Raw genomic sequence first — 22,194 nt, 5'->3', positions numbered from 1 at the left:
TACAGCAGGGAGGTCTGCTAAGGGCTTCTGCTACCCTCCATGACACTTACAAGGGATCGATTCAAGAAGATCAGACGGACAAGGACAAAGTAACAGCTTTGACTCTAGGATGAAAGTTGCAGTTATTGTGATCTTGGGATTGTTAGTTTACTTTAGTTAATGTCACTGAATTAGAATTGCTTTGTTTAGTTATGGTCACTTTTTAGAATTTATTTTTTATAAAATCTTTTGTGGGATGGGGACTAATTGGATTTATTTGTAGTGTGTAAAAATGCTTTGTTATGTATTGCTTATAATATTCTTGCTACTTATATTGCTATTATGTATTTTGCTGTGTATTTAACGAATGACCGGTTGTGCTACTGTTAGGTTCTCCTTTGTATAACAAAAAGGGGGAGATGTAGGAATAGGGGAATGGCCTGTTAGCAGGGAACAGCTGCCCAAGAAGAAACAAAACACAGTATAGACCTTGGGCATGTAATGTGTGGGTCAGACAGACCTCAGAAGAGTAAGATAAGTAAGATCCTGCGGTCAGGACTGCTCAGATAGTTGCATAGCAACTTATATCAAGGAGCAGAGAAGAAAGTAGAAACAGCATCTTCGGCCTGAGCAGAGTATCAGCCAATCATATAGTAGTTACTAACTTTTACTATAATTCTATCCAATCAGTGAGTAACATGCTAGCCCTTCTGATACAATATATACCTGCCTATTTTTCTAATAAAGTGGATTTTTGGCTTGCATCAAGTCGTTGCCCCGTCTCTTCATTGCGGCAAAAAACAACATTCTAAAAACAGCCATCATGGACTGTGTATTTCTGTCTTTAGCTACATAATTAGATTTTTTTTCATAAACTGATAAAATTTTCACAGTGCTTTTGAATATCCTTTCAAAAAAGGTGTGACATGGAAAGTAGAAAAAGAAGTGTAGCTTTAGAATTATATAACTGTCCCTATTTTATTATGTTATCTTTTATCGATCATATATTTGTAAGTTTGGTATTTAACAACATCATTCTTTCATGGAATGATAACTATAAAGAATTCAGGTTCCATATTAAAACTTTACATTCCATGCTAAGGTGGAAGAAAACGCCTTGAGCTCCATTTTTCTAGGTTCAATAAGTGGATTTAGCACTTCAATTCTTATTACCAATAAATTTCTTGTTTGTGTATCTAAGATGGTTATGCATTTCTAGTACTTTATGAGGGGTATATGTGACAATGTGTATTTGGAAAAGAAGGGGATAGGGGTTTAGAATAAAAGCACATAGAGACAAATTTGCAACATACACTTTTAAAATAAATAAAAAATGTCAACAGTTAGAATCAAGACGATGAAAAAAACTTGCTTTTGAACAAATTTTAACAGATGTCAGCCATCTTATTTACCACTGAACAAGCCACATTTGAACTAAGCAGCTCAGTATCACATTGGGGGATGTGGCTGCTGATTGAACACAGGTGAAATGGTTGATATTCCATCATATGGTCTGATGTTAAACCTAAGATATTTGTTGAAATACTTATTACTTATGACATGAAATGTAATTGCAATTTTTTTGCCTGAATGACTACATATTTTCTCCAAATATTAGGTATTATTCATTCTTTTTCCACTACCCATTTCTCAGAGTTTAAGACAGAGGCGTCACTGGTCAACAGACCAGTAATTGAACCTGTCACTTGCAATCTACTGACTTCATCCCTCAGACACGTATCCAATGCTTCATTCATTTTCCTGTTTATTTTTTTGTAGGCATCAAATGTTCAACTTAAACCAATGCTAACAGATAGTCACTGCTTACCTTGCAGATTTCTGGTCACAGAGCAAAGCATTCAGGAACTATCTGGGCTGATTATTGCTTTATATTCATCACAAAAATGCTTGTTTAAAATAAGCTGTCCATTAAGAGGGTGATTTTAGCAAATTAATCAATCATATTTCAGGAGTTAGAGTAAAGCAAACTGGAACAATATGCACAACTAAATGACTACATAAAATTCAAACCCATTGAAATGTCATTGATTCTTCCCAAAACAATGTGGATATAGGAATTTGTATCCAATGGATAACTAAAGTTACACAGCTTCAGTAATCAATGCTTTGAAGATAGTACAAAGAACAGGTCTGTCTGCAGAAACTTCTAAAGGGAGTGCTGCAAAAGAGTCAGCATCACACTATAAAATAATCTTGAAATAGGTTATTAGCTACATAGTAATATTGGGTGCTTTCAGGTCCTAGTGTGTAGATGTATGTATGGATATCTTAGTAAATGTACCTGTGATAGTATTCATATAATCAAGGCCAAGTAGCTGGAAAAGCAGGAGTAACTGGTAACATATTATTGAAGCACTTAAGTTTCCAGATAGTTCAAGCCCAAAACATCAGGGCTAAGCTGATCTGAAGCATGAGGCAAAGCAAAACACATTGTCCAAGAACAATGATGCAGAGACAGCAAGGCAAAAGCAGCATGTACTGAGGCAGAGCAATGAGGGAGAAGCAGCTCAGCTGCTTGCAGCTTAGCACAATTTATATTAGTTGCCTGAGTATAATGGCTCTTTTGTCCACAGAGCTTCACCAATCAAAATGGCATTTGCAAAACTGACAATATTAAGTGAAATCAGGGCTTGTTCATTCTTATTTGGGCAAGACACCAATAAGTGCCTAAATCCCTGTGAGTACCTGTTTAACACTCTGGGAGGGGATATAATGACCCAAGCCTTTGTTTTTCTCCTGCCTTTACCTCCCCCCTCAGCAGAAAAGTGGGGCAAGCCAGGACATATAATAGGCCTATTAATCTTACAGGACAAGAGGTCTACAATTTCCTTTGCTATTCTACTGTTGCCACGAGTGGTGCTATAGTGAGGTAGGATGTTTTCTTCTAACATTTGTGTCATAAGTAAACAGATAGTCTCCATAAATCAGTGTCTGCCTGTACTACTGTCGTGGAGGGCCTGTAGGCCCAAAAGCAGGCTTATTTATGCCTGCTCTTCCTGGACGTGTCTCTCTGCCTGCACCAGGGGTAAACAAGACCAAAGGGACATCTGATTGTGTAAGTCCCCACACACAGAGTTCGGGCCTGCCTGGTGCTGGGCCCACATGATTCCCATACCTGGTGTCCAGGCCTGTAGGTTTTACCTAGTGTGGTAGAGTTTGGCTGACTGCCAACCTTATTGGTTCATTTGAGTGGCCAATGAGACCATTAACTCTCGGCCCACATTTGATAAATAGAGGTGCACAGGCTCATGTGCAAAGGCCTTCTCCACATTACTTGCATCTCTGCCACATGCTTGCTTGCCTGCCTGCCTGCATGTGTGCTTCCTTGCAGCTTTATGCCTGCCTTTGTATGAGTGCCTGGTGTGTACATTGTCGTGGGTTGTCGGGAGCAGACCCACTTGTCTGTGTTCGATCAGCTTGAGGAGCAAGCATTGGACCCGTGCTCAAACTGCACGAATCCTGCCTCTGCACCTGGAGATCCTGCCTGTGTAACCCTAGAGAGAGCAGCCAGCAAGATCCACCAGCAGTAAGGCCAGAGCCTGCCATTTTCCCTGATGCTGGAGGATTCCAGCCTAGAAGTCCACAGGCAGAGATCCTGAAGAATTGGACACTTGCAATAGGCTGACACAGCCCCGGAGGGTGATTAATAATTGATAAGAATTGTGAGTAGATGCCTCTGTAATTTCTATTACCCCTGCCATAAAGCAGAGAGCAGTTTTCGGCTCAGCTTTTCTTAGCAAACAGTACAAGTCCTCAGGCAGCATTGAGCCATGGGGAAACTCTCTCTCTGTGTTAATAGTTTGAATGTTTGAATATTTGCTAGTTATCAATAAGTTTTCTGTAGATTTATATCCTAGAATGTCTCCATAACAATGTAAAGAACCCTGTTAATATTAAAGTTCAGTGGTTGGGGGTGGCGAGAGTTGAAATATTGGAAGTTAATAAATACTTTTTTTTATAAGTATCCTCTTGCATTAATTAATTTCTCCCCTCCGCCAAATAGACACAGGTACTGGGAAACCCCATCTGCGACAACTACTGAGGTATTTTTCGAGATCAGGTGAGTATTATTCAAAAGGTCCTGAGAGCTCCTGTGAATTGCGCACACAGCTCTGAACTCTGGATTCCTGATTTGTCAAATGGCTCTTTTTTTTTTTCCTGAAAAAAAAATATAGTGTGTATTAACTTGTATTCAACTAATGTGGCAACACAGCACTCTCCAAGAAGTTTGAAGGGGAAATTCTTAGCAGTAGTAATTTGTGACTGAGAAATGATCTAGCATGGAGGTCAAGAAGATTGAACTACAAGCGGGAGTTAAACTGAATGGAAGCAGGAGTGTCAGAAACAGAACAGATTCCTTCCAAGGAAGTGAAATTTCCCTCAGTGATAAGAAACATTCTCAGTATTGTGTTGTACTCATCCTGGAATGAAGGCATTCAGAGGATAAGGCTTAGGGCACAATTTTGGGCAGCAAAGCTGGGCTGAGGTGTCACATGCAACGATGGGAACCAAGGAAAGGAGTCATCTAGAATGAATCCCTGTCTACCCTTGAAGCAGGAAGATTAAGGTTAGAAACATAGTAAATTTGTATACCTGCATTTGCGTAACACCTGTATAGAGACATAGTAAACTGGTATGCTTGCCTTGTGTAACATTTGTACAGAAACTTAGTAAATTTAGAACAAAGAACTGAAAGTAGTCTGTGCCAAGATAGCAAAAACCTCACTGCTCTCCAATAAGAACGTTAAAAACAGTATTTTATCCAATCATTGTATTCCACAAGTCGTAGAGTTACCACAATCTGTAGAGTGGCATACAAAGAGGCTGCTGCTATAGCAATAAATGGCTTTGGCTACTTTGACGTCCACATATCCTTGTCCTTGTATTGCTGTTTGTGTCTGTCACTAATACAACAGCAACAAACAGCTTCTCTTGTGATCAGTGCTGCTGCGAGTGTACAGAAGGAAATTGCCTGTGATGCCTCTTTGAAGACTCCATGTGGAGGCAGGTATTGTAATAGGATGATGCTGATGCATTGTTTGTTTGTTGTTTTTTTTTTTTCTTTAAACACAGATGTGGTTTTAGTTCACTTCAAGGGGCGCCATATGAATTTCCCAAAATTTCATAGGTCATGGCTAAATCACACTGTTTGTGTTCTGCCTGTCTTTACAGGCTTTGAGGATGCCAAGAACCCCTCTAGATGCCAGCTCCAAAGCTCTCTCTATATATAGACCTCTGAGATCATTGAGTTCAGCCTATGACCCAATACCACCACATTAACTAGACCACGTCATAAAGTGTCACAACCAGTCTGTCCTTAAACACCTCCAGGGATGACAAGACCACCACTTTCCTGACAGTCCATTCTGGTAACTAATTACCCTTTCCATGAGGAACTGCTTTTTAACATACAACATAAACCTCCCCTGGTGCAGCTTTAGGCCATGCTCTTTTGTCTTGTCACAAATTGCCTAGGAGAAGAGCCTGACCCCCACCTTACTACAGCTTCCCTTCAGGTAGTTCTAGAGCATGATAAGGTCCTCCTCTTCTCCAGGCTAAAAAAAACCTGTACATCTCAACCTCTCTTCGTAAGACTTTTCCTCTAGTCCCTTCCCCAGTCCCATCACTCTATTCTGGAGCCGCACCTCAATACCTTTCTTGAAGTGAGGCATCCAGAACTGCACACAGGTGAGGCCTCATGAGTGCCAAGTGCAGGGACAGAACTACATTCCTAGTCCTGCTGTCCATGCTATTCTTGATAAAAGCCAAGATGGCCACAACAACCCCAAGCAACACTACAGGCTCAGGACAGAGTGGCTGGAGAGCAGCCAGGAAGAAAGGGACCTGGGGATACTGGTAGATAGCAGACTGAACATGAGGCAGCAGTGTGCCCAGATGGCTGAGAGAGCCAATGGCATCCTGGCCTGGATCAGGAAGACTGTGGCCACACAGGACAAGAGAAGTTATTCTGCCTCTGTACTCAACACTGGTTAGGCCACACCTTGAATACTGTGTCCAGTTCTGGACTACTCAATTCAAGAGAGATGTTGAGGTACTGGAATGTGTCCAGACAAGAGCAATGAAGCTGGTGAGGGGCCTGGAACACAGCCCTCTGAGGAGAGGCTAAGGGAGCTGGGGTTGTTTAGCCTGAAAAAGAGGATGCTCAGGGGTGACCTCATTGCTGTCTACAACTACCTGAAGGGAGGCTATAGCCAGGAGAGGGTTTGGTCTTTTCTGCCAGGCAACCAGCAACAGAACGAGGGGCCACAGTCTCAAGTTGTGCCAGGGGAGGTGTAGGCTACATGTTGGGAGGAAGTTCTTCCCAGAGAGTGTGATTTGCCATTGGAATGGGCTGCCCAGGGAGGTGGCGGAGTTGCCGTCCCTGAAGGTGTTCAAGAAAAGCCTGGCTGGGGCACTTAGTACCATGGTCTAGTTGACTGGCTAGGGCTGTGTGCTAGGTTGGACTGGATGATCTTGGAGGTCTCTTCCAGCCTGGTTGGTTCTATGATTCTATGCCATTTGCCTTCTCTGCTGTCTGGGCACACTGCTTGCTCATGTTCAGCTGTCAATCAGCACTCTCAGGTGCCTCTCTGCCAGGCTGCTCTCCAGCTACTCATGACCCAGTCTGTAGAGATGCATAGGGTTATTGTGGTCGAAGGGTAGGACCCTGCACTTGGTCTTGTTAAACCTCATACCACTGGCCTCAGCCTTTTGACCCATCCAGTATAGGTCTCTCTGAAGTATCTTTATCACTCCCTTCCAACTTAGCAATAGATTAAATCCCTTCATTAAAATCATCAATAAAGATGTTGAATAGAACTGGGCCCAGTACTGATCCCCGGGGGACACCACTGGTCACTGGACACCAACTGGATGCAGCACCATTCACAATAACTCTGTGTGCCTGATCATCCAGTCAGTTTTTAACCCAGCAAAAGGCGTGCCTGTCCAAGCCATGGGTTGCCAGCTTTTCATGAGGATGCTGTGGGAGACTGGACTGTCACAGCCTTTGCTGAAGTCTAGGTAGACCACATCCACAGCCTTGCCCTTAAGTAGCATGTGGGTCATTCAGTCATAGAATGAGATCACACTGGTTAGACAGGATCTTCCTTTCCTAAACTCATGTTGGCCAGGCCTAATGCCCTGGTTGTCTTGTACAGCCACTCAGTAGCACTAGAGATGACCTAGTCTATAACCTTGCCAGCCACTGAGGTCAGGCTGACAGGCCTATGGTTATGTGAATCTTCTTTTGGTCCTTCTTGTGTTTGGGCATCACATTGACCAAATAGGTAGATGAAGGCAGGGTTGTGGATGCCATCTACCTTGACTTCAGCAAGGCTTTTGTTACTGTCTCCCACAACATCCTGGACTTTATGATCTTGGAGGTATTTTCCAATTGATAGAATTCTGTTTCTATGATTTTATAATTTGTTTCAAGTATTCAATTTAAAGGTAACTTTTAAAATATATAGTTTAAAGTAACAGTTGAAATATCAATAAATTAGGGCAAAAGAGAATTTCTTATATTTTCAAATTGCTTTTAAAACTCAGATTATTCTGATATGCCTGACATTCTTGTGGGACAGGGAACCTGGATACTGCTGGTACTGTAGTTATCCAGTTAATCTTCAGTTTTACCTTGCAATATTTCCACTTTCATATTGTTCAAAGACACCTTAAATTAAATTAATTACAAATAGTTCAGATTACTATTTTGCTAAGGACTTACTTTCAAGTCAGGAAAGTAATTTTCTGGTGAGTTGGTGAGACATAAAATCTGAGGCTCTGTCATTGAAACCAAAAGTAGTATACTTGTTAGCACCACATGTTGAAATGTGCTATGATGTAACTTTTAGAATAACCTGAACTGTCTCTCAGTTGTGAGATCTTATGAAGCCATAATACAAAGGTTTTCAAGACCAAAGTACAGCTAACAAACTTAATCACTTTTTGTTTCCCAAAATGATCTGACAAGATTTGGACAAAATGGTTACTTTGAGAGAGTTATGCAGTTACTGAGACAGTTTGCAATGTTATTCTTCTGTGTAGCTGTCTGTAGCATCATGAAATATGAGCCCAAGATGGAATTGTAACTAGATAATGAGTAAATGATTAGTGATTGGGACTTCTGATTGAATAAGTTAGCATCACACTACAGAAAAAGATCCCAGAGAAAGAAATAGTTGTGAATTCATAACTGTATCCAGATTAAGCTGAAAGAAAATGGTGTTACCATTCTGAATTCCTCATGATCTAGAAGGTTTATCAGACAAGTGGAAAGACAGGTTCAGAGGGAAACGCACCTGACAATGCTGACAAATCCAGATCTTTGTGTAAAAAAAAAGTAGGGAAAAAAGCCCAAACCCAACCCATATTCCTCACTCTGGTAACTGCTGCAGTAATTGACACTTGTTAGGAAATTTCACTTCGGATACAGTAAACTTAAAATCATACTGAATTGCATTTTGCAAAGAACTACTTGTAACAATGCCATAAAAATGAAGATCTTGCTCATTTTGTCAGCTATTTTGAAGATTGTGATAAAAGCAGCAGGTGTTTGAAAGCCTCTATATGTTATCTCCATGATCTGGAGCACTGAAAGAGCTCTCTACAGCATCCTCACTTATTCTAGGTATGTCCCAGACTTTTTAAGTACCATCTGGTTGCAATCAAGTCTCTCAGTGAGTATGACTGCACAGACTCACAATGTTTGTGTGGGCAGATGTCTAACATGTAGAATTATCGATAAAACGTGGGACCTCAAATGATTCTATTATATCTGGTTCTTATAAATTATAAAGCAGCTCTCAGGAGTCAGCAAACCCCAAATGCTCAGTGGCTTTTGGCTGTCAACATTCCAGAGGAACTGGTGATAGCTAAGATATTAAGTCATAGGCAGAAATCTCATCTAGCTTTAGCTACAGGTATTCTTCCTTTTAGCATATATTCTGTCTCAGACACTACAGTAATTACACAGCCATAATACTCCCCAGAAAACAATGAGATTCTGCTTTCATTGAAGATTAGCAGAACTTGACTGTGTACTGTCAAGCTAAGACAGGAACTGTGAGAAATTTAAAACGTTCTTTAAACATGTCAAAGAAGAATGAAGTTTTCGTTTCAGAATAACAAAAACAATGACAGTTGGATATCTGGTCATTTTGGAAGAAAGCTCTCAATTCAACTTGTATAGTTTATTGCAGGACAGATACTAAATGGAAATTAATACTTCAAATGATCCGAATCCTATTTTTCATCTAACAAGATAAAATACTTCTTTAACATTTATTGCTGCAAGGTCATGAACATCCTGATTTTGTTACACATGAGTTGCAGAAATAGTCTTTGGCTCTGCAGCCCACCATCTTTTCAAACTCATTAAAAAAGGCTGCAAGGAATAGCAACACCATCTGCAACAAAGGAAGAGGTCAGTAACGTTATTCTCAGACCTTTTTGCAGGTCACTATATTTGAGAATTATGTGGCTAAAAGAACTTAGCAAGACTGTTGATCTGTGCAGTATTATTGATCAGTACATCACAAAAGTGATCCACACAATGGTGTGAGGTAGTTCTGAAAAGACATGCAATAGTGGGACATAATCCATATGTGATTATATTTTTACTAATGTAGTACTTACTTTATTATTACTAATGACATTTGATGTGGGTTAGGTACTCTTACCCCCCACTATTGAATATTAATTAGACTAGCTCAGATGGCTTGGAAGTAAGATGAAGCTGCATTTACAGTGTGGCAAAATTTACAAGCATATACATATAATATATTTACAAGCACATACAATTATATACAAATTGAAAAAAATAACACAGAACTCCAAACTCCCTTCCAGACAAAGAAATTTCCCAGAAGGGGCTCAAAGCTACCCCCTCTTTTTACTTCTCTATCTCCCATCCCAGACAGCCAATCAAAAGCAGAAAATCTTACACTGTTATTTGTTAGTGGAGAAATTAGAGTGGAGTGAATAGCAAAATGTCCCAGGACAGAGGGAAGATTATTTACATCTTAGCTTTTTATCTCTCTCAGCAAACCAATGGATGATATAAACTTCATCATATTCTTTTCACAACCAATGATGTAATTTCTCTCATTAAAATATTCCAATTAGCCTGAAACCAGCATACATTATTATTACTAATTACATTTTGTTATTGTTAATTTATATTGCCCTAGGGATGTACACATCATTCTAACTGTTATAGTTTTTTTATGAGTTTCTTTTTGGAAGGAGACTTTATCTGGATGTTCTTTCTGTGGATGACAATAGAAATTCCAGGAAAAATCTGGAAATCAAACAAAGTAACTTCTAATTCAGCTCAGGGATTAAAAACAGAGCAACCAATCCCCCCACCCCCCCAAAAAAATAAAGAAAAAAAAACACCAATTAAAAAAAAAAAAACCCAAAACACCCAACCAAACAAAAAATCCAAGCAAACACATACATAAAGAAAACTCCTTACATGTAGGAATTAATAGAGTGAACTGTTATTCATAGCAATTCTTAGCTAGTAAGCTAACTAATATCATATAACTGCAGTTGGTCCTTGATTAATTCTATATATAAGAATACTGCTGAGGCACAAACTCTGTTTAGGCAGTTCACAGGCCATCTCTTTACTCTTTCCTTTTTTGCAGTTCCTCTATCCATAATAGTTCAAAGGAGACATACATTTTTTTCAGATATGACAATGTAACTGTGGCTGCATATACATGGAAAAAGATTATCCAGTGGAAGCAAGAATTAGCTGAAGGTTTGAGATAGCACTGCTGAGCTATGATTCTGGGACATGTCAATGGAAGCTGTAACAAGACCTGTAGAGATGAATAATTTACCTCTAAATAATGGTATAGTAAAGTAGTTTTAGTATCCATGTCATAATGACAGAAGAGTCTGCAATTGACTAACACTCTGATAAATTTACAGAATGTAGAGAAGTCCAGTTAAGACCTACAGGATCATGACCACCAGACAGGCAGGAAGATCAGACTGCTGTGAAGGGGTTTTGTCTGGGTTTTGGGGGGATGATATATGAGGCTGAATATAAAAGGGTTTAAATAATTTAATATTATATACACAAGGAATTCCCCCCTTCCCCAAACTTATCTACATTTACCCTACACAGGTTCTTTGTATGCAGTTGTGAAATTATATTACAGAATGCCTATTTACAGCAAAAATCAGACATTTAGTAGAGGTTTGGAAAGATTTAGATAGTCTTGTGGCATAAGAGTGCCAGTGGTAAAACTGCTGAGAGTCTATGCTGCCCTAATCGAGATCACTCAGTTACTCACTGGCTGGGTTCACAGTTTCGGTGATCCCAAATATATGCTATGGCACATAGAGAACAGGGAGGTGATTCAAGACAGCCAGTGTGGCTTTACTAGGGGCAAATCCTGCCTGACCAACCTAGTGGCTTTCTATGATAAAGTGACTATAACAGTGGACAAGAGACGATCTACGGATGTGATCTATCTGGACTTCTGCAAAGCCACAATTAACTAAGCTTTCATATCAGAGAAGAAATACAAAGAATTTATTAAAAAATATATGGTTTTGTTCAGAACAAAATTTTCTTCTGTCCTATTAGTGGGTTAGTTTGTTTGTTTTTCATTTTGCTTTGGTTGGTTTCTTGGTTTTGGGGTTTTCCCCATCTGCTAGGGCCTTTCAAGTCCTCTTGTCAGCTTTCTTTCTATGATTTATTCAGTTAGAAAGGAAAGTGTCAGGAATTAAATAGATTTTAAGCAGTATGGAAAAATAAAAATTACTTTGATAAACACAACACTCTGCAACTTAGATAAATCTCTATACAGCTGAATGTTGATCTGTAAAGGTCAGAGAATCATACAATCATAGAATCAACCAGGTTGGAAGAGACCTTCAAGATCATCCAGTCCAACCTACCACCCAGCCCTAGCCAGTCAACTAGACCATGGCACTAAGTGCCTCAGCCAGTCTTTCCTTGAACACCTCCAGGGACAGTGACTTTGCCACCTCCCTGGGCAGCCCATTCCAATGCCAATCACTCTCTCTGTCAAGAACTTCCTCCTAACATCCAGCCTATACATCCGCCAGGCAGGTGATGTGATGATACAACCACACATGTGATGGATGTTTTTGCTTTGTATTTCTTCTGAAGAATATATCATACCAAATTTAAAGAGAGTCTGATTTTACTGTCCAGGAAGCCTCTACATGGGTGTATTTTTAACATTGGCTTTTGTCTGACTAAGGAACATGGGCTAAAATTTTGCTCTCATGCGTGCACATCAATCACAAATAGACCGTGGTATCATCTAACTTCTCAGATCTTATATTTTGTTTTCAGAATATGTAGGCATAAAAGGGGAAAGACTAGAAGTGAATTATTCCCTTCCCTCAATACAAAATAGTCCTCTACTTGCTGACACCAAGCTCTGTCAAGCAACTAGGCTGAATTCTCTAATAACACCATGTCCAAACATCTGCTCCTGCACCCTGTAAAAATGATCCATACACTCTCTCAGTGCGACCTGCTTCCTCTTCTGCTGCAGTGCTCCCAGCTCCTGCCTGTAGTCCAGCTGCTCTTTTCAAAATGCTGAGAATTATTTTCAATGTTTCCTGGCTGGCAGGAAGTAACTAACCAAAGCCTGACTGCAGAGTAACCAGGTAGTACATACATACATACTAGCCAGGAGGTTAAACCAAGTTACTGTACATCCTAATCTTTCATTTTCAGCAGCAGCAGTTGACAGTTAACATTAAAAATACAGGGACTTGTAAAGACCTCACTTCCACTGCTGAACACAGTTCAAATAGTGAACTTTTCAAAAGTTACTGAAGAGCACTGCAAAAATGGTCATATGAAACACACACCTCAGTAAACCAGGCTAAAAGCAAGACTACTGATTAATCTCACATTTTTCATCTTAAAATCATCTTAGAGTCTGCTTAGTAGGCAGATTTTTTCTCTGTTCTCTTTTGCCACTGTACTTGAAAGATTGCACATTTCAGCATGATGTGTAATTCAGCTTTCAATATTTTCTTAGTTTTACTCAAATATGCATTTTTTTGTTGATCCTATTCTTTACCATGTAATGTGTGTATGTGTGTTTTTAACACTTTTCAGTTCTTATTTATTATATCACATTACTTAATAATGTTGGCCTTTTCCAATCTTTAAATTTTATGGATTTCAATTACAGTCTGTTAAAGTATTTCTTAAATATTTACAACTTCTACTCAGTACGTTTGCCATGCGTCACAGAATTTTTACAAAAAATTACACCAGGTACTTTATATGGTTTCAACATAGCCTTTCCAGAATTTAAAACAAACAAACAAACAAACAAACAACACCAACCTGTATATTTTTCTAGAAGTGCTTACCTGATTTTAAAATCCATTAATGCTATAATTTCAGTTCTTATATTGTTTTGAGTTTGCTATAAATTACAGCGTTAATTTTGAGTGAAAATCTTAAGAAGGTCAAAGAATCAATTTGTCTACTTTTTTTCCTGATTGTGGGGCTAAGTATACTTGATAATATAAATCCTATCCCTTTTCATATCACATACACTTTAGGAAATGTTCTTTTAACTATTGCTAAGTATCCAACACAATTTATACATTTTTACATCAGTGCACTTTTCAGTGGCTTTAAAATAGGAAGAAACTGATAAGGCCATCAGTGGTTGCAGACTTAACGCAGAAGTCTGAAACACAATTGTGAAATCTAGAATTCAATTATGACTTCATTTTAAAACTGTATTTTTCAATCATAGATTGTTTTCTACTTGGCTACTGTTATGAAATTATTAATATTTATTCAGATGAAGACATTAACAAAATTATAACTAGAAAAACTCTTCTCATAACTTATTTGCAGATTCATTTATTTAGTAACCTATGTGGTTAGGTCTTTACACAAAATATACATATAAAACAATTTAAACAATTTAAGTAAACCCAGTAATTCCCAAACAGTAATTTAAGTTAGGAAAGAGATTCATGGCAACATGCCATCTTACTTACAAGAGAATTCTATGGCTACTAAGCAAAGGTGGCTGGCACAAACCTGACCTGCAAAATAACCCTTACATCTTTTGCAGAGTTATGAAGCAGAAATGTTTATTACAGCACCAGATGACAGGGGAGATATCTCTGCCAATCCTGCACACCCCATGCTGGCACAAGCCACAATTTATGTTACAAGTGCATACATATTCACAATAAGAGGTAGAGTTATTAAAATTATTTTTTGGAACTCATTAACATAGGTGTTTTCTCATTCTCTGCCCCAGTTCTACCCCTGCAGTGGTCTTGGGTGGTCATCTTGGACGAAGGCCAGCAGTCTTCCTCACAGAGTTTTTTCATCTTTGATCAGCAGGTCTCCCTTAATTGTTTTATTGGTCTGAAGTCAGGGTATCTCTGCTCCTCCTTATCTCCTTGCTGTTTTCCTTAGTCAAAAGAATGGAGACTTGGACCTTTTCAAATTTACATATCACAAATCTTCAGCTAGTAGCTACGAACTGCTGCAAATGTTGTTGTTTGTGGTTACATATTACAACTGTTCAACTGTCCGATATAAACAAACACTTCTACAAAGTTTGGTATTTATGATTTCCTACAGACCTCTTCAAGAATGTGCATGCGGTCTGTAAGGCTCTTTACCAGCACTCCTTGATTTTATATTTTTCTTTAATCAAACCTTTACAGAGATTTTATAGACAAAATATCTCATTTACTCACAATCTTAGTTTTCAGAATCTTTCCAGAGCCGCAATATTTTATAGTCAAAAACTCTGTGCAGTTGCACAAGTAAACAAAGATGCTGTCCACCATGTGGAGGCTATGCTCCATGGAGGCTGCATGCTGGAGAAAACTTTGCCTTACAGATAGTCTGCAGCTTTGCTTTTTCTGTAACGGTCTTCCTATTGAAGTGAGAGTAGTCTTGACGGAAAGCTTTACCATTGAGGGCATTGTAGAGCATGGCGAGGTGTCCTTGTGGGCTGCAGATGATGCTCTTGGATGATACTCTGTACCCACAATTTGTATGGCAGAGACTAGGGCAGAATGTGATAAACTGTCCTCTATCTGCCTCATTTGGTCAGTGAATTCACCAACGGCAAGGGGCCATCTGTTATCATTCTTTACTAGAAATATGCTAGGCAAGTTATGAGCACGAGATGAAAAAGCAAGTTTAATAAGCTTCTTTGTGAGATCTGTTCCAAGAGGAATGTCATCAGGATCCTGTGTACCATGATCTCCATAAAGTACTTCCTTCACAGCAAACTCCTTCAGAAGCTTAATTTCCTGCTCAATCTTGTTCCACTTCCTAGCTGTCCATGGCAAATCATCTGGGGAAGGATATCTCATTACCACATTCTACAGGATCTGAATCTCTGAGGGTCTGAGCTGCTATGTGGGGATTTGAACTGAGTACAGATTCAGAAACATCAGAGACCTGGTGTGTGGCTCTCTGACATGTTACTGTCAACAGAAAAGACTTTGGCAGTTGTCCCAGAATATGCAAGAGGTGTCTTTGCCACAGTGGAAGTGAGTGACCCCCATTTGACTTACTCTGCAGAGCTTGTTTGAGAAAGTTGCTCATTATCTCCTCCAGGACTTTGGCCAAGTCCTCTGGTTATCTCTCTCTCCCAGACACTTGCAAGCCTTTAGAAACCTACTTTCTACCTGCCAGTGGAGCACCTGGGTAGAAATGACTCTTGGTTCACCAATTTAGTTAGATGGTCATTCTCCGATTTATTTCCATATTACAGTGAGTTATATGCTTACTTGGAAGAGGCGTGCATAGCTAACTTAGTCTAAGATTGGCACACATGGAAAGCACAGATTGGCATAGGATTGTGTGTGTGGTACAGATAGGGTGATTTACAATAACAATCTGAGGGTCCATCCCCTCTGGCTGGCTAACCCTGCCCCCTGCAGCTGCATGTGGGATGCTTACTGTTTACTGCTTGGGGTCCTGTGCCCGAGATGGGCCCAAGGACACTTCGCAAAATGAGTTGCTCATGTTTATCAATTCGTATCTGCTGCTGGCAAGAAATTCATCCACATCTACCTTTACATAACTGCTTTTCTCAAGCAACCACACTCAATTTTTTTCACATATAATGCTGCAATTAGACCTAAATCTAGAATTTGACACAGTCTGCCACAACAAGCTCCTAGCCAAGCCGGCAGCTCATGGTTTCGACAGATTCACTCTGTGCTGGGTCAAGAACTGACTGGATGGCAGAGCCCAGAGAGTTGTGGTGAATGGTGCCACATCCAGTTAACAGCTGTCACTAGTGATGTTCCCCAAGGATGAGTGCTGGGCCCAGTCCTGTTCAATATCTTTATTGATGACCTGGACAAGGGGATTGTGTCCAGCATCAGTAAGTTTGCAGATGACACCAAGCTAGGAGCAGGTGTTGATCTGTTGGAAGGTAGGAGAGCCCTGCAGAGGGACCTGGACAGGCTGGATGGGTGGGCAGAGGCCAATGGGATGAGTTTTAACAAGACCAAGTGCAAGGTTCTGCACTTTGGCCACAACAACCCCAAGCAGCGCTACAGGCTGGGGACTGAGTGTCTGGAGAGCAACCAGGAGGAAAGGGACCTGGGGGTACTGATAGATAGTAGGCTGAAGATGAGCCAGCAGCAGTGTGCCCAGGTGGCCAAGAGAGCCAATGGCATCCTGACCTGCATCAGGAACAGTGCGGCCTGTAGGACAAGGGAGGTTATTCTTCCCTTGTACTCAACACTGGTCAGGCCACACCTTGAGTCCTGTGTCCAGTTCTGGGCCCCTCAATTCAAGAAAGATGTTGAGGTACTGGAACGTGTCCAGAGAAGGGCAACAAAGCTGGTGAGGGGCATGGAGCATAAACCCTGTAAGGGAAGGCTGAGCGAGCTGGGGTTGTTTAGCCTGGGGAAGAGGAGGCTCAGGGGGGACCTCATTGCTGTCTACAACTACCTGAAGGGGCATTGTAGCCAGGTGGAGGTTGGCCTCTTCTCCCAGACAACCAGAAACAGAACAAGGGGACACAGTCTCAAGTTGTGCCAGGAGAAGTATAGGCTGGATGTTAGGAGGAAGTTCTTGACAGAGAGCATGATCTCCCATTGGGTTGGCCTGCCCAGGGAGGTGGTGGAGTCACCGTCCCCGGAGGTGTTCAAGAAAAGACTGGGTGAGGCACTTGGTGGCATGGTCTAGTTGACTGGCTAGGGCTGGGTGATAAGTTGGACTGGGTGATCTTGGATGTCTCTTCCAACCTTGTTGATTCTATGATTTTATGATTTTATGATTATTAGGGCTACAATTAGATGAACAGACTACCATGTTACATGTGTAGAACAGGCTACAGAGATCTGGAAGTTCTCTTTTTTGGCCAGATAATTTTCATTAGAGATGTAGAAGGAGGTATAGAAATTGTAACATTTCCTGACTTAGTAAATGGAGAATTGGTAATTGTTTCAGTAATATAAACCCAAATCCAACCAAGACAACAGTTTCCAAAAGCCACAAATGTTGTTTTTATCCTTCTCCAAAACATCAAAAATTAAGGCTTCAGTTTTGACTGTCAATCAACAATGGAAGTGAAAGAGGAAAAGTGGCCATAGGACTGCCCAAAGTATATAAAACAACTTTGTCTTTACATCCAAATACAATTGCAAAACTCTAAATTGAATTAGCCCCACGTTGGGTGCCAAAGTAACTATGTGCAGGTTTGGGAGTTACAGTATGTGCTCTCCCCTCTAACTGCTAGGAATTTGCTAGACTAATTCAGCCAGCTGGAAATTAAGGAATGAAATGGTATTTATAGCATGGCACAATTTACAAGCATATATATATATATATATATATATACACAATATATACAGATATTTACAACCAGATACCATAATATACAAGTTAAAAGAAATACCAAGATAGAAACCCCCTCCTGGGCAGCCAGAGTGCCCAAGAGGCTTTCAAACCAACTCTTCTCTTGCTTTCCACCCTTTCCACCCCTTATCTCAGAATCTGTTAAGTGCAGGGGGTGAGAATGCAGGAAGCCAGATAAGAAGTTAAGAGAAGATTGATTAGTTTAAATTATGCAGGTCCAACCAGAGATAGCGAAGCAGTGGCAGCAGCAAGAAACTGACCTATCTTTCTTTGTGTCCTTGTTTTTATATCCCTAAGCAAAACCAATGAGTGAGTTAGACATCATTATATTTTCTTGTCACAGCCAATAATCTAATTTCTCTCATTAAAATATTCCAATTGGCCTCAAACTAGCACACTATGTCTACCAAAGCTTTGTACTTTTGTACTTTGAACTACCAGGCTACATAATGAACACATCCCTATAGACTCTGATGCCTTCAAGGTGTCTCTCCTTCACCTAGCTAGAAGGAGGGCCCCTCTGATTTTGAGCATGGCACGCACAATTAACACAAGAACTTGCGTTAGTGTGAGAATCATCTCTTTGATGAGTAGAGTTGCTCCAGAAAACTGAGGCAGCCACTGCCTTGGTAGTATTACCTCTGGTGTTGCCACTTTGCAGTTCCTGAACTTTTGCTAAAAGACCAAAGGTGGGCTGGGCATGCAATCTGTCCATGTTCTCACTGTGGTCATGCAGAGTTCCCCAAAGAGACGATTGTGATTTCTTCTGCCTAGCTTGTACTGGTCTCCTAGGAGGATATCTATTTCTAGTGTCTGAATGATACCTTCCATTCCCCTTCTGAGTGGATTCACTCAGAAGGGGAATGGAAGGTATCATTCCCCATCAGTAATCTGGATATGGCGGCCTTAAACTCCTCCTTAAACTCTCTTACACCATCCTTTATCTATTCAGCAGGAATCTTTATGGCTGACACCATAGAGATGCTGTCTTCTAGTAGCCTCATTTGGTTGGCAAAATTACTGACAGTAGGAGGGACTCTCCTATCAGCTCTTCCCACAATTCTATTTGCCAAAGTATGAACACAGAGAATGTAGAATTTATCTCAAAAGAGGTACAATAGCAACACTTGCACAGAATTTGGAAGTTAAATGAAAATAATATTTACAAAAGCACATAAAAACACAAAATGTAATAAAAGAAAACAAAATGTATATACAGTCCTGCAAAGTTCTAGAACAGACCCATATCCAGGCCACATAGTGCAGTAAAAATTATCTCTCTCTGTCCCTGCCACACTAGCCCTACCTCCCACAGAGCAGACTCAAAGAAAGATAAGAATAGAGAGCAAGAAGCAAGGGAGAATACAAAGAGCAAGAGCGAGATACTTGGAAGGTTGTATAGGGAAAATACAAGATAAGAAATGTCATAATGAATTATGATATCCTGTTCCTTCTCTCTGGTACTCTGTCCCCTTGGAGGAGTTTTCTTCTCTACAGTTTTACAATTACTCTCTAACTTACAACAACAATCTACAGGAAAAAGTGACTCTGGCAAAGGGAATGCCCACAGGTGGAACTGGACCCTGCTTTGAGAGCAATTAAATTAATGATGATGGGGGAGATGAGAAGTAATGGGGACTGGGGCATTCAACCCCAGCTGAACATCTACTTACCTTAAAGCTGAGGATTTAAAATGTACCTTTCTTGGCTGACACAAAAGCTCCATACTTGTTACTTCACAAATGTAAAGGAACAATTAATAAGGATAAAAAACAAAGTTATTGGTGCTGTTGGGAAAAATCAAAATCTTTCTGGAACCCCTCCAGGTTATGAGTAGCTAAGCACCAATTTTTATATGTGCCTAAATGCCCGTGAAATTTGTTGGAGTGAGAGATGCATTCAATAGAGAAAAGTATAATATGAAATACTGAGGTAAAACTGGCTAAGGACAGAGTTTTTATGTCATAGGAGAGAATACAGACTGATGTGCCCTTGGAGATGGGGAAAGAAGTGAACTCTGGTTTTAGGGCAACTCAAGTGTCAGGAAAATCAAGAAAAGAGTTAACAGTTGAACTGCAGCCTGGGATTAAACCAATAAGATTAAAACAATATCCTATTCACAGAATGGCTAAAGAGAGGTTGTAAGAATTGATAGATATATTTCTTAATTATACTCTCTCAGCAGAGTGTGAATCCCCTTTCAATATCTCAGTACTGTCTGCTTAAAAGCCCAGAGGAAGCTATAGAATGATGAGGGATTTATAGACTCTAAAGAAGATAACAAATTATTTACCCTGTAGTAACAAACCCCTTTTTTGAGTGACAGCCAAGAGCGATTCTCAGTATTAGACCCTAAGGATACTGCCTTCTAAATATCCATTAGCCCAGAAAGCCAGCTAGTATTTTGAGTGAGAGAACTGTAACACACCATGGAAGATGCTGATCACTTGATCAGTGCTGATGCTAGGATTCAAAACCAGCTCTATCCTATTTGTTAACCATCTGGTGAAGGAACTGGAGATCTGGAGACTGAAGAATACACAAGGAGTTTTACTCCAATATGTGGAGAACATCATTACCGCAACACAGGAAAGGAGCCAGTGCTGGTTATTAACCATGAGTCTCTTGAATTTTTTGAGCCAGTCAAGATACAAGGTATTAAAAAATAAAGTACAAATACTCAAGACTATGTTGTATAACAGGATTTAAATTAACATAGGGAGAAAGAAGACTGGGACAGGGCTGGAAAGAGGCCATTTGTCAGACTCCTGAGCCCTCCTCTCCTAGAGAACTCAGGGCATTTTAGGGGTGACTAGGTGGTGTAGATTGACACTTCCAAACAATGGGCTCATTGCAAAAACCCTCTGTGAAGCACTTAGTGGAGCAAGTCTTTGCTTGGAGTGGACCGAAGAGTCTCTATAGGCATTTAAAGAACTGAAGGTTACCTTGATGAAGGCCACAGCTTTAGGATTGTCCAGTTTAAATAAGCCATTTGAATTGTACGTTTGGGAAAGGTCCCACCTAGCTCTGGGAGTTTTTATGCAGTATCTTGGGAGCTATAAGAGATCAGCTGGATACTTCTCCAAACAACTGGATGTGGTAAGCCAAGGTTGGCCACGATGTCTGTGAGCAGTAGCTGCAGCCATCCTCCCAATAGAAGAGACTTGGAAATTAACTATGGCACAAAAGATTACCAGTTTTGTCCACACATGCTAGCATCTGGGTTAGTGCAAAATGGGGGGTGATTGGCTATCTCCCAGTGCTAATGTGGAATTAAAACCAACATGATGTAAACTCTACCATGTTTCTGGCTTCTACACATTGCAGATCTGGCACATAGAATCATTCAGGTCAATAAGGGCCTCTGAAATCATCAAACCCAGCTATTTCTCCTGCTCCATCAGCCTCTCACTACACAATGTTCCCAGTCACTTAATCTATACAGCTTTTAGTTGTAGAGAGTTGTAGCCCACACAGCTCCAGTTCCCCCAGCTGCTTCTTACAGAACTTGTTCTCTACACCCTTCACCAGAGTAGTAGCCCTTCTGTACACCTACTCCTGTACTGCGGTGCTCAAAACTGAACACAGTACTCTAGGTGAGGCCTTGCCAATGCTGAGTACAGAAGGAAAATTCACTTCCCTGGTCCTGCTGGCCACAATTTTTCTAATACAAGCCAGAATATCTTCGCCTTCCTTGGCCACCTGGGCACACTGCTGGCTCACATTCATCCACTTGTCACTCAGTACTCCCAGAAATCTCTAGCCATCACAGAAATCTCTAGCCATTCTTCCCCAAACTTGTAGTGTTGCATGGAGTTGTTCTGGCTGAGGTGTAGGACCTGGCACTTGGCCTTGTTGAAGCTCATACAGTTGACCTCAGCCCATTGGTCAAGTGTATTCACGTCCCTCTATAGAGCCTTCCTACTCTAAAACATATCAACAGTTCCATCTAATTTTGTGTCATCTACAAAATTACTAAGGGTGCATTCAATCTCCTCAACCAAGTAACTGACAAAGAAATTGAACAGGACTGGTGCCAGTACTGAGCCTTGGAGAACACTACTCATGACTGGCCTGTGGGTGTATTTAACTACATTGATCACTACTTTCTGAACCCAGCCATCCAGCCAGTGCTTTACCCAACAGAGCATGTGCCTATCTAAGCCATGAGAAGCCATTTTTTATGCCATGCCGTGAGAAACTGTGTTAAAGGCCTTACAGAAGTCCAGATAAACAACATCCACAGCATTTCTGTCATCCGCTAAGCAGGTGGTCTTGTCATAGGAGATCACATCTGCCGAGCAGGACATATT

This window comes from Pogoniulus pusillus, chromosome Z, assembly GCF_015220805.1.
Source record: "Pogoniulus pusillus isolate bPogPus1 chromosome Z, bPogPus1.pri, whole genome shotgun sequence".
In the NCBI taxonomy this organism is placed as follows: domain Eukaryota; kingdom Metazoa; phylum Chordata; class Aves; order Piciformes; family Lybiidae; genus Pogoniulus; species Pogoniulus pusillus.
This window is presented reverse-complemented; position numbering follows the sequence as displayed.